We start from the raw sequence: 14,104 nt of genomic DNA on the forward strand, positions 1-14,104 counted from the left end.
GCAATTCACTGTGTAATAAATAACGGCAGTATCCACAAATTGTATAGCGAACCCACAGAATACTAGTCAACTCTGCCATGGTAGCAAAAAAGGCTGGGAGTGGAGTGAGAAACTGGGCAAAACGTGGTGACAATGCTCGACTGTGGTCTTTGAAGGAAAAGTAGAAGATCACTAGGAGTACAAGTGAAAGTTATTCCACTAGAGGACTCAGAATATAAAAGACTCAGAACTGTGAAATAGCACACTACTTTTGGAACTAGAGGTGGGAATCAAGAATAAAACCGTAGCACGTAAGACTGGAGAGCTGGAGTCAAATTATTAGTGTCCTCAGATATCCTTCTACAGAGTTTGAATTTGTACCTTATAGGCAATGTTGAGAAGGGTTTTAAGGAGAGAGGGGTAATATTGTATCTGTATTTTAAAAGATCACTCTGGGGGTGCCTGCGTGGCTTATTTGGTTACGCGTCCGACTTCGGCTCAGGGCATGATCTCATGGTTCATGAGTTCGGGTCTTGTATCAGTGCAGAGCCTGTTTGGGATTCTCTCTCTCCCTCTCTCTCTGTCCCTCCCCTGATCACTCTCTCTCAAAAATAAATAAACATTAAAAAAAAATTTTTTAAAGCGGGGGAGGGGGGGAGAAAAATGATCACTCTGCAGCAGTGGGAAAGATAAACTGAAAAAGGAAAGACTGGGGGCAGGGAGATAAGTTAGGTGGTCCAGGTGAGGGCTTGAAGCTGGGGAATAGAGGAGTACAACTGAGAACAATTTCAGTTGTAGTTGGTGACTTCGGTGTAGGCAGTTTCAGTGAATCTGTGAGAGCAAATATAGCCTACTCTGGATAGATACCTGACAAAAGAGAAGGAAGAGCAGGAAAGGGCTTTTGTTAAACCAAATAAATAAAAAGCAGGAGCTTGAGCATACATTCTAGGAGCAGACAGGGATGAAAAGGATGAAAATACAGGAAAGGGAGAAACTGATGGAATGAGGTCTCAGAGGAGGCAGAAAGGACCCGAGATCAAGTGCACAGGTGGAAAGATTAGTGAGGAGCTGGAAGACAGACCTCTCCCATGGAGCTGCAAGGAAGGAGGCTGGGAGACAAGTAGGTATCAACCCAGAGACATTTGCACACATCAGAGGGAAAAGTCTGACAGAAGTCCAGCCCACTGTCCTTACTTTTCCAGATAGAGAAAGGGAGATAACTGAGTAGGGGGTGGGAATTACAAGGTGGACCAGAGAAGAGCTGGGTAAGTTTGAAAATACCCATCGGGGTGAAATAACAGAGAAATCTAGATAATAAAAAGGAAGGGATTACTAAAGGCAAGGATGGCTCAGAAGAAAAGGTATATCATGAATCTGGAATGATACCAATCTGCAAAACTGTGGGATTTATTATATTAGACTTAGAGCCAGAGCAAAGCAGCAAAGAAACCACACTACTGGGGCTGCGGCAGAGGAAACAGAAAATAAAGCACAGTTTAAATCTTGGTAAAATGTATACTGCAGAAGTCCAATGTCTTCTGCTTTTTCTCCAAGTATTGTGCCCCACAGTTAACTGGTTTAAAAATGCATTTTTTAAATGTTTTTATCTATTTTTGAGACAGAGAGAGACAGAGCATGAGCAGGGGAGGGGCAGAGAGAGAGGAAGACACAGAATCTGAAGCAGGCTCCAGGCTCTGAGCTGTCAGCACAGAGCCCAATGCAGGGCTCGAACTCACGCATCATGAGATCATGACCTGAGCTGAAGTCGGACATTAACTGACTGAGCCACCCAAGTGCCCCTAAAAGTGCATTTCTGCCCCAAAGTCAAAGTTAAGGTCCATGTAATGTGACTTTTAACTTAGCTCAATTACAACAATAGAATGTTTTCTCTTCTATAAATGTAGACTTTGTGAGAAAAAAATGCCTTCACAACGAATAAAAATGATAGTATCAATATTTTTCTTACACTAAACATAGCATTATTTCAAAAAGCAAGAGTTCCAATTTCATTCACTTAAGAAATCAACCTGAAGCAAATATTCATTGGTTATATTCTAGATCTGAGGCATTATGCCATGCCTGTAGGAAAAGATGCAAAAACACAATCCCCACCTTCATGAAGATTACACTCTAATTCACACTTCAAATGTTTTAATAACTTTTTTCCTTGTTATAAAACCTCTTAAATTTCCTTGTTCGTTATATTTGTTGATGATAGGGCTCTTTCAACTAAATCTACAAAAAAGGAAAAGTAACCAAGCAGTTAACTGAAGTATCTTCATTAATTTTTTAATTTGAAAAAGAAGACAGAAGATAGAAGAAACAAATAGGAATTTACAACACTCTATAGGCCTTCAAGAAATCAGGGATTTCTGGCTGCTATTAATAACTAAAAGATCTCACACACCTTATTTCTGCATTGTAACAATAGGCTGATGGGGGAAAAAGAGACTGCCTTAAGGTAACCTGACAAAAGAAACTGTTTTAATTTGAAGTAAAAAAAAAAGGTAACTCATTTATTAACAGGGTATCATTAAGTATAAGCACAGGGGTGCACTGAACTATGCAGGGAATTTACATTCAAGCAGTGAGAAAAGGCACATAAATCATCACAGCATGGTGACAGTATAGTATAATTCCTGGCACATAGTAGGCACTTAAACATTTGTTGAATGAATGAATAAACATAAGTAAAATGAGAGCATAAAACCGTAATTTATATTAATGTGGGGGTGGCAGGTAACAGAACCCGGAAGAAGGACCTTGAGGATTGGTTTACAGAAGTAAAAGAGCCTTGGGCGCCTGGGTGGCTCAGTCCGTTGAGCGTCCGACTTGGCTCAGGTCATGATCTCACAGTTTGTGGGTTCGAGCCCCCGTGTTGGGCTCTGTGCTGACAGCTCAAAGGATGGAGCCTGCTTCGGATTCTATGTCTCCCTATCTCTCTCTGCCTCTCTGCCCCTCCCCCACTAATCCTCTGTTTGTCTGTCTCTCTCTCTCTCTCAAAAACAAATAAACATTTAAAAAATTTATTAAAAAAATAAAAGAAGTAAAAGAGCCTTTCGGCTCATAGGGAGCAGGGTGTTTGAAGGCAAGATGGTGGAAAATAGCAAGATATACTCAGGGCACACGTGGAAATGGTAGCTGATGATGCAAGAGCCACCAAGGCAGGTAGTGTCCTCCTTTGTGCAGACAAGTGCGTTTTGGGAATGAATACAAATCGGTCTTTATTAAGGATACCAAGTTGAGTTCAAAAAAGCAAAAGCAAAAACAACTCTTCTGGGTGTTTAGCATTTACCTTTATCCTGGAAAACATTTACTTATCTGTAAAACTGTGCTATCTCTACAGGCTCAGAATATTCTATTAAACTCTCTTTTTCACCTAAGTTTTAATGGAAAAATACTGAAGTTTTGCTATTTATCAATGTGTTAAGTTCTGAAAGCCTATCTATAAGTGCATTTGCTCCAAAAACCCTTCACACCATCCATAAGTGGCAGGCACAAGTATGGTGATAAACTTTGGCCCACTGCTTGGGCTGGATACTACTTTAATATAAAGCAAAAAAAACATCTACCACTGACAGAGGGTAGGAAACTCTCTTACCTTCTGGCCCCTGCCCCATCTAGGTAAAGGTAAGATGTCAATGAAAGATGTCAGAGAAAGATGAAAAAAGGACTATGTGCTCTCACCCAAGACCCTCTACAGAAACAAAGCAGAGTTTGGTTGCCATGAAGGCAAGAAGCAGGAAACCTGCCTGGGCTCTAGACCCACACTGTCTAACATGGTACCCATTTGCCTCACGTAGTTATTGAGATCATGAAACATGGCTTCTGTGATTAAGGAACTTCCTTTAAGTTTTATTTTAACATATTTAAATTTAAATAGCCACATATATTGGACAGTAGAGGTCCAAATGCTCTAATTAAGAAGCAAAGATTGGGGGCGCCTGGGTGGCTCAGTCGGCTGAGCGTCCAACTTCAGCTCAGGTCGTGATCTCACGGTTCATGAGTTCGAGTCCCACCTCGGGCTCTGGGCTGCCAGCTCAGAGCCTGGAGCCTGCTTTGGATTCTGTGTCTCCTTCTCTGTCTGCCCCTCCCCCACTTGTGCTCTGTCTCTCTCTGTCTCTCAAAAATAAATAAAGTGTAAAAAAAAAAAAAAAGCAAAGGTTGTTACATGGGATAAAAAAGCAAGACTTAGCTATGTACATCTGTAAGAAATCCACTTTAGCTTAATTTAAAAGAAAAAGAATAGAAAAAGATACACTGGGCAAATGCAAATCAAAAGAAACCTGGGGTAGCTATATATATCACTATAAGATAAAATAAATGTTCTAAAGAATAAGAAATGCCACCAGAAATAGAGATAGGTTACATAATGATTAAGGTGTCAATTCAGCAAGAAAACATAATTCTAAATGTGCATGCACCCAATAAAAGACCCTTAAAATACATAAAGGAAGAAAAACAAGAATTAAAAGGAGAAACAGCCATATCCATAATTACAGTTGCAGATTTCAACATTTCTCCCTCAGCAATTGATAAAATAGGTAGACATAAAATCAGTAAAGTGACATAATCAATACTGTCAAAACTTGACTTAATTAGATTTATAGGACACTCCTTCCTAGAACAGCAGAACACACATTCTTTTCAAACTGTACATGGAAGAGTTATAGAGACAGATTATATTCTGGACCAAAAAACATACCACTATGAATTTTAAAGTATTAAAATCATACATAAAAACATCAAACTTTTGGGGACGCAAATTGTCATAGACTCAATGTTTGTATCCCCTCACACTTCATATGTTGAAATCTTAACCCAAATGTGATGGTATTTTGAGGTGGGCTTTTGGGAAGTAATTAGGTTCAGGTGAGGTCATGAGGGGTAGGCCCCCACAATAGGATTAGTGTCCTTATAAGAAGAGGAAAAGAGATCTGCTCAATAGCCATAGCTCCCACCCCTCCTCCCTTCCCTTACACAAGAGGACATGGCAGTGAGAGGGCTGTCATCTGCAAACTAGGAATAAGGCTTTCAGTAGGAACCGAATATGCCGGCACCTTGATCCTAGACTTTCCAGTATAAAGAAGAGTGAGAAATAAATGTCATTTAAGTCACCAAGTCTATGGTATTTGTTATGGCAGCCTGAGCTGATTAAGAAACAAAGTGCTTAGAGGGGAAATTTAGAGTTTAAGTATATATTAAAAAAGAAAAGAGGTCTCATGTAAAAGTCCTAAGCTTTCATTTTAAAAAATTAGAAAGAACAGGGGCACCTGGGTGGCTCAGTCAGCTGGGCGGTCCACTTCAGCTCAGGTCATGATCTTGCGGTCTGTGGGTTCAAGCTCTGCGTCAGGCTCTGTGCTGGCAGCTAAGAGCCTGGAGCCTGCATCTGATTCTGTGTCTCCCTCTCTCTCTGCCCCTCCCCTGCTTGCTCTCTGTCTCTCTGCCTCTCTCTCTCAAATAATAAACATTAAAAAAAATTTTTTTAATTAGAAAGAACAAATAAAAAGAAAATACTAAAGAGCAGAAATCAATAAAACAGAAAGCAAAAACAGAGAAAAAAAATCAATAATTAGAAATCGAAATAAAAACCATTTATAAGATGGCACAAAAACAGACACTCAGATCAATGGAACAGAATAGAGAACCCAGAAATGGACCCACAAACGTATGGCCAACTAATCTTTGACAAAGCAGGAAAGAATATCCAATGGAATAAAGACAGTCTCTTCAGCAAGTGGTGCTGGGAAAACTGGACAGTGACATGCAGAAGAATGAACCTGGACCACTTTCTTACACCATACACAAAAATAAACTCAAAATGGATGAAAGACCTCAATATAAGACAGGAAGCCATCAAAATCCCTGAAGAGAAAGCAGGCAAAAACCTCCTTGACCTTGCCACAGTAACTTCTTACTCAACACATCTCTGGAGGCAAGGGAAACAAAAGCAAAAATGAACTACTGGGACCTCATCAAAATAAAAAGCTTCTGCACAGCAAAGGAAACAATCAGCAAAACTAAAAGGCAACCGACGGAATCGGAGAAGATATTGCAAACAATATATCAGATAAAGGGTTAGTGTCCAAAATCTATAAAGAACTTACCAAACTCAACACCCAAAAAACAAATAATCCAGTGAAGACACGGCAGAAGACATGAATAGACACTTCTCCAAAGAAGATATCCAGATGGCCAACAGACACATGAAAAAATGCTCAACATCACTCATCATCAGGGAAATACAAATCAAAACCACAATGAGATACCACCTCACACCTGTCAGGATGGCTAACATTAACAACTCAGGCAACAACAGATGTTGGTGAGGATGCGGAGAAAGAGGATCTCTTTTGCATTGCTGGTGGGAATGCAAACTGGTGCAGCCATCCATACTGGAAAAGAGTATGGAAATTCCTCAAAAAACTAAAAATAGAACTACCCTACGACCCAGCAATTGCACTACGAGGTATTTATCCAAGGGATGCAGGTATGCTGTTTCAAAGGGGCACATGCACCCCAATGTTTGTAGAATCACTATTAACAATAGCCAAAGTATGGAAAGAGCCCAAATGTCCATTGATGGATGAATGAATAAAGAAGATGTGGTATAAATATACAATGGAGTATTACTTGGCAATCAAAAAGAATGAACTCTTGCCATTTGCAACTACGTGGATGGAACTGGAGGGTATTATGCTAAGTGAAATTAGTCAGTCAGAGAAAGACAAATTTCATATGACTTCATCATATGAGGACTTTAAGAAACAGAACAGATGAACATAAGGGAAGGGAAGCAGAAATAATATAAAAACAGGGACGGGGGCAAAACATAAGATACTCTTAAATATGGAGAACAAACAGAGGGTTACTGGAGGGGTTGTGGGAGGGGGGATGGGCTAAATGGGTAAGAGGCGTTAAGGAATCTACTCCTGAAATCATTGTGGTACTACATGCCAACTAATTTGGATGTAAATTTAAAAAATAAAATCAATTTAAAAAATTAAAACAAGAAATATATATTCAGAGATCTGTGAACAACTCTCCAAAAATAAAATTACAAAAAAAAACCCCCATTTATAAGAATATCAAAAAACATGAAATTCAAATAGAAATCTACATCCAACTATGACTTCTATGGTTAACAAAACAGAGAGATTAATCAAAACACAAATGTCAAGGTTACTGAGTAATTGTATTAGGTCACAAACAGCTAAGAAGTATTAATAATTTGTTTTCTAACTATAGAAGCATTTACTTTAAAATCTAAATAATCTATCTATATATATTTACCTTAAAATATATGCTACTGAGGATTTAGAACATAATTTTCTCCCCTCAAGAAATTAATATAATAATCTACTTCTAAGTCATTTTCTAAGAACTGGCTGAAGGGAAAATGATGAAATGAAATGTGTACAGATCATTAAGACTCCTCTTATTGACATTAAAATATGATTAGTATCAAAGAGAATCTTCTAGTATAGCGATCAGGAATCAATTAGCCCAAATGCAGAGTGTCTAGTCCTCTTCTTCAGTCTCTTAAGTAAATGGTCTTCTAGCAAAAATGGAAAGACAAAAAAATGAAACTAAAACATCAAATGTTTAGGGGCGCCTGGGCGGCTCAGTCGGTTAAGCAGCCGACTTCGGTTCAAGTCATGATCTCATGGTCCGTGAGTTCAAGCCCCACGTCGGGCTCTGTGCTGACAGCTCAGAGCCTGGAGCCTGCTTCTGTTTCTGTGTCTCCCTCTCTCTCTCTGTCCCTCCCCCATTCACGCTCTGCCTCTGTCTGCCTTTCAAAAATGAATAAATGTTAAAAAAGAAATTAAAAAAAAAACATCAAATGTTTAATTTTGCCTTAAAACAAAAAAATATGACTGGCAAATGGTTGGGACAGAACAAGTTGCTAGCCTGTCACTCTTGTCAAAACCCTGGATTTGGAGCTATTTGTGGATTTCTGTTTTACTCATTAACTCATTCACCAGTTCACCCAATCTCTAAACATTTACAGAGTACCTAAGCACTTGTGAAGCTGGGGCTACAGGCATGCCGCTGTTTAGGGAACTCGTAGTGGAGTGTGGGAGCAGAGCTCTAAGGGGTCTCATACAGGCAGACAGAGAGGAGCAAGTAACGAATTGTGTCTAGGGGCAGGAATGTTTTGACAGAAGTAATGACGTTTATGGACAGTTCTGAACAATAACTAGGAGGTCACCAGCCAGAGAAAAAGGCAAGGTAGATAGCAGGTAGATGGAACATTATTTTCTAAGGCAAAGAGTGGGAGATGGCATGGTATGTTTAGAGATGACAAGCAATTGTAGCCTAATATTCATGCTGTCCTTTCTTACCATCACAGAGGATTAGAGAGTTGGTTCTATTTGAATTTCCACTGCCAAGGTATCATCTGTGAATATATAGATCTTATTTAACTAGCATGTTCAATACTTTATGGGGAAATAAGGACATAGGTATCTAAGTATTTTCCATTTTCACTGTAAAACACAGATAGTATGGGAGTATTAATCTATAACTACATTAATAGAGACTCTTACCTATGTTTAATTAAAAACAATGCATCACCTAAACAATAAAACGTTAACAAATTTAGGCTTCCTGTCATTTCTTTACATGGTTTGAGTCCCAATTCTTCTTCGAAAAGTTATCACTTGGGTATAAACATATTAATTATATGAGAAGTCAGTGTGACACAGTTAAGGTGTGTGTGCCACAGTATATGTGAGAGGGAGTGTCAGAGTGAAAATGGGCAGTAATTTATAAAGAAAATAAAATAAAGTATTGTCCTTTAAATTTGGGTTTGAAGACACCATGGTTTCAATGGAAGACAAATCAGACAGTTGCTGTTCCTCCATATCCACACTCAATTGGCTCCTCAACTCATATGATCAATTACAGAGTTTCTATTGTCCTAAGCCCCCTGGGGAGTAAGATAACTATGACAGGGTCCTGGAGCCCCCAAGGCCTCCCAATCTTGCAAGGAGACAAAAATGTATACAACTACGGATAACAAAGAATGAAACCACTTTTATGGTTTCACGATATAATAATCACTATAAAATACCTTTAAATTTTTTTTATTTTTAAAGCTTATTTATTTTGAGAGAGAGAGAGAGAGAGAGAGAGAGAGAGAGAGAGAGAACACAAGCAGGGGAGGGGCAGACAGAGGGAGAGAATCCCAAGCAGGTTCAGCGCAGAGCCTGACGTGGAGCTCCGTCTCAGGAACCGTGAGATCATGACCTGAGCTAGAATCAAGAGTCAGACACTTAACCAACTGAGCCACCCAGGCATCCCTAAAATACCATTTATTAAAGCACTCGCTATGTGCCATTCGCAGGGTAAGCTCTTTACTTATATTATTTTATTTAATCTTCATAAAACCCCCCATTTTACAGATGAGGAAACAGGTTATATATTTAATTAGAGCCAGGATTTAAATCTACAAAGTCTGACTCTAGAGCTTGACCTCTTATCAATTCCTGATATAAAATATTTTGGGAAAGTAAAGAAAGGGACAACTATTCCTCTCTGGCATACTGGTTAAGGTTTCACAGACAGATACATTTGAACTGGGCCTTGATGGGAGAGTGGTTTTCCGTGGCCACAGGAAGTGGGGAGGAGATACCAAGGCTAAGGAAAGGGCCTAGTCAAGGGTATGCAGCAGGTTTAAAAGTACATGGCATGTTCCGGAAACACTGTTCAGTTAGAATACAGAAATGTAGATGGTAAGGCAGAGAAGACATACTGGGTTCAGATTATCAAGAGCCTTAAGGACAGGGTACAATTTGCACATCTTACCAGATGGCCCTGTTGCAATGGCCCAGGTTACGGGATTTAGACTCCAGTAAATATCTTGTCCCCAGGACCACCAGGCTGATTCTCAGCCTTTCTCACTATTATGCCACTATAGTGCCAGAATTGCCAAATCAGTTCAAGAAATGAAGTAGGAGAAGGATCTACCCAGAGATGAAAAGACTTTCTCTTTCCCCTTTCAAAGCTAAAGATAAATAGCCAGTTAACTTCTTTAACACTTTGCCCCTATAAAAACAAAGCACATTCTGCTGATTGATGTTCTGAAAGCCCTCAAGGAACTTGTTGAAGGAAGGGAACTTCTGTTTCAGGATAGTATAAAAAAAGAGTGGGTGGTTGACTAGTGGAGGGAGTTACAAAGGACAGTGTCTTTTGCTCCTCAAAATAAGGAGCAAAGCATAAGAGAATTATGTGAGAGAACAAATTACGTGTGTGGTTTTGTCCCTACATGTCTGCTCTCCTCTCCTTAACTACTGCCCAAGAGCTCATGAATGCACTTCAGTAGCTTCAGTTACCCACCATGCAAATAATGCCCAAGTTTCAATCTCACTCTGTTCTGTAACTTTCTCTCAAGCAAAGTCTTTTATGTGTAATGATACTGGATATTTCCATTTAGATGTATTATTATCTCCTCCAATCAATATTCCTAAAACTGAACTCATACACTTTTACTCCAAACCTGCTCCCAGTCTTGACTTTTTTATTTTAATCAACCTTCTATACTTTTTTCGGTCACTAAACCTCATCTTTGATCCTTATCAAGTATCCCTTGATATAATACATTTCTCACACCCAATGCCATATCTCACATCCAATGCCTCCTTTTAATTTTTTTTAAGTTTTTTTATTCTGAGATAGAGCGAGCATGAGCGGGGGAGGGTCAGACAGAGGGAGAGAGAGAACCTGAAGCAGGTTCTGTGCACGGTCACCATGGAGCCCTATATGGGGCTTGACCTCACAAACCACAAGATCATGACGTGAGCCATAATTAACAGTGCCCTTTAACTGACTGAGCTACTCAGGTGCTCCCTTTTAGTAAACACTACAATGGCTGACACCTCCTAAGGTTCCCAATAAATAGTGACAATGATATAATATTGATAATACTGATATATTATATATATTACTAATATATATTTATTATAATTTAATATATATTATATATATTAAATTGTATCTTATTGTTGTATATTAATTTACATTATATATTATATGACAATATTATATATTATTATTTATGTTTTATATTATAAATATATAAATATTATATATAAATATATAAAAAACATATATAAATATAAATATATATTATATATATTATTATATATTACATCATAATATATAATATATTAATATATAATAATATAACATAATATATATAATACTGAAAATATAATATCAGGCTAAGTGTTCCAATAAATAGTGACAATGATATAATATTGATAATACTGACATATATGTCATTAATATATATTATAATTTAATATATATTATATAATTATAATTTTATATTATATAAGCTTATATATTAATTTATAATATTATATATTATAATAAATTATATAATATATATCATAAATTAATATATATAATATAATACTGATAATATAATATCAGGCTAAATGTATACTAACTTTACAGTTCACAAAGCACTTTTATGTGTACTATCACATTTCTTGATCATAACAACCCAGTGAGACAATTAAGAAAGCTATTTTTATCGTATCCACTATCCAGATGTGTAAAACACACAGGATCAGAAAGGTTAATGAACCTGCTCAAGATCACAAGTCCCACCTCCCATCATGCTCTCATGTTTCATTCCAATTATTGTAACTCAAGTTAAGAAAGGATCTTTTTCTCATCCCCAAATTAATTGTTTTAATAAAACATCTTGTTCGTCATGTTACTTCCCTATGTGCAGACCTTTAGAAATTGACATTGAAAAATAAGAAAGAAGTGGGTAAATAGGTAAGAAAGTAAGTACGTGAATGAATGAGTGTATGAAGGAATGAATGAATGAATGAATGAATGTCTAAAACTAAGCATGGTTTTCCCTGATCTGGACCCAACCTAGCTTCCTGGTCTTACTTCCTACTGCCCCTGATGACAAACCTTTGTTCCAGATAAACTCAAATTGTCACTATCACTTAGCAAGACTTCCATTCTCTACTTTACATTGTTGCATAAGCTGTTCTTTACCTAGAGAGCCTGTCTCTCTCCTCTCTGGCTACCCTAGAGTTAACCTGGATGTCTTAATCCAGGTACCATTTGCTACATGAGCTTTTCTAATATACACGCAAGAACTCTTTTTAAAATACCTTTTTAAAAGTTTGATTTAATTTGTATAAAGTTGGGTACAAGAATGTGCTTTAGGGAGCTTATCACTGAAAATTCAGCATTTAGTTTTATATCGTACCTAAATGACTTTTTTTTTAATTTTTAAGCTTTTTATTTATTTAGTTTTGAGAGAGAGAGCACGCACAAGTTGGGGAGGGGCAGAGAGAAAGAGGGAGACACAGAATCCGAAGCAGGCTCCAAGCTCTGAGATGTCAGCACAGAGCCCAACACGGGGTTGGAACCCACAAACCATGAGATCATGACCCAAGCCAGAGTTGGATGCTTAACAGACTGACCCACCAGGCACCCCTCATATCTAAATGATTTCTAAAGATCATTTCAAAAATCATTTAGAGGCTACTGACAATGTTAATAATGAAAAACAAATCAATGTCTTAAAAATAAAATTCAATAGGATCAATGAAATTTAGAAGTGATAAAAATTAAAAATGGCAGAGAAAATTCTTGCTCCAAATTACCATTTTTATATATGAAATAAAATCTTCATATTTGAAAACTCCAAGTACTTTTCCTTTCATAATGAAGACACATGCATTTTAGCTATAATTCAAAACCCATGAATAATGAACTACAAAGAAGTAGGAAGTACTCGACTCTACAGTGTTGCTTTGATCAAAGCCAAAGAAATATATCAAATATATCTTTTCCATAAACTCTAGACAACAAATAATGGGTAAAGAGTACCAAACATGTTTGTTATTTTATTTTTTAGTTTGTTTGCTCTGTAGTTACTTCTGACAGAAGAATAGCTGTCTTCCTCTAGAAAATATTTTTTTTTCCAAAAGTTATTAACTAGTTGAAATCGGTATTGGCTGTGGTTTCTAAATTATGGCATCACACTCTAAAGTGGAGTGGCTTCATAAATTTAGATAAAAACAGAAGGAAATTCAGCATGCCTGAGAGACATGGTCTTTTGGGAATAGAACCCAAGGGTTCTTCATACACAGCAGAAATTTTCAACACCTTAGTCAAGCAAGGAAAGGAAGAAAAGATACTGAAGAATAGTATTTATTAGGTACATCCTCTCAAAATAAATATTTTTCATTTGATCTTTCTTATATGTACTTCTTCTTATATATAGCTTTTTTTTAATATTGGGGAAGTTTCTTGATAGGGAGAAAATTGGAACATTAATTTCTCTGAATAAAATAACTTTTTAAAAATATGTTTGTAATTTCCCTTTTATATTCATTTCAGTCTGTCAATATTTATTGAGTGCCTCCTGTGACTAAGGCAGTCAACGCTAAAATATAATACTTCATAAGAAAACTATTGGTGTTTGGCATTTCACGTCACACGGGGAATATGTAGACATTTGGATATAATTGATGTAGGACGGTGTAAATGAGAAAAAATGTCTAGAAAAGCTCAAGAGTATCACAAGACACAGCACAGAATAAAAGACATTAGTTTTATTCTACTGATAAGCAATGTTTTTAAATAAATTTCAGTTTTTTCTAAATTTTTTTTTAACATGGGATATAGTTTAGTAAGGCTGGAAATATCAGGTAATCAAAAAGCAGCGCTATTGTTTTTCTTTTAGAAAACTATAAGCTACACAGAAGAGCAAACAGCAGCTCTGTTTTCAGACCTCATGAAAAATTTTACAAAGTTCAAGCAGGCAGCCTTTTGCTAGATGTATCTGGTAATAGTCTGTATGTTATCACGATAGTCACACATTATATAAAATTCATTGGTAAAGACCCCACCTATTTCACAATCTTTTCTGAAATTGTTCAGGAGCAACAACCACAGAAACAAAGCTCTAGTCTTTCTATAAGGAATGCTAGAAAGGAAATTATTTCTCATGTTGTCTTTTCAATTGGGTAAAGGTTAAAATATTTTAGAAAATCTAAAAATTATTTCCCAAAATGCCCAAGGAAATCATAAAAACTTGAAGCCTTACAATGTTGTTGAAAGTATAATGTTCATTTCCTGAAGA

The 14,104-nt window shown here is 37.1% G+C and overlaps 1 protein-coding gene across 1 annotated transcript in view; it reads right to left on the minus strand.

Annotated features, from left to right (window-relative positions):
- Positions 1-14,104, minus strand: part of WDR70 (WD repeat domain 70) — a 294,191-nt gene that overhangs the window by 68,722 nt on the left and 211,365 nt on the right. The gene's annotated exons all lie outside the window — the stretch shown is intronic.

Source organism: Acinonyx jubatus, chromosome A1 (genome assembly GCF_027475565.1).
Source record: "Acinonyx jubatus isolate Ajub_Pintada_27869175 chromosome A1, VMU_Ajub_asm_v1.0, whole genome shotgun sequence".
NCBI lineage: Eukaryota > Metazoa > Chordata > Mammalia > Carnivora > Felidae > Acinonyx > Acinonyx jubatus.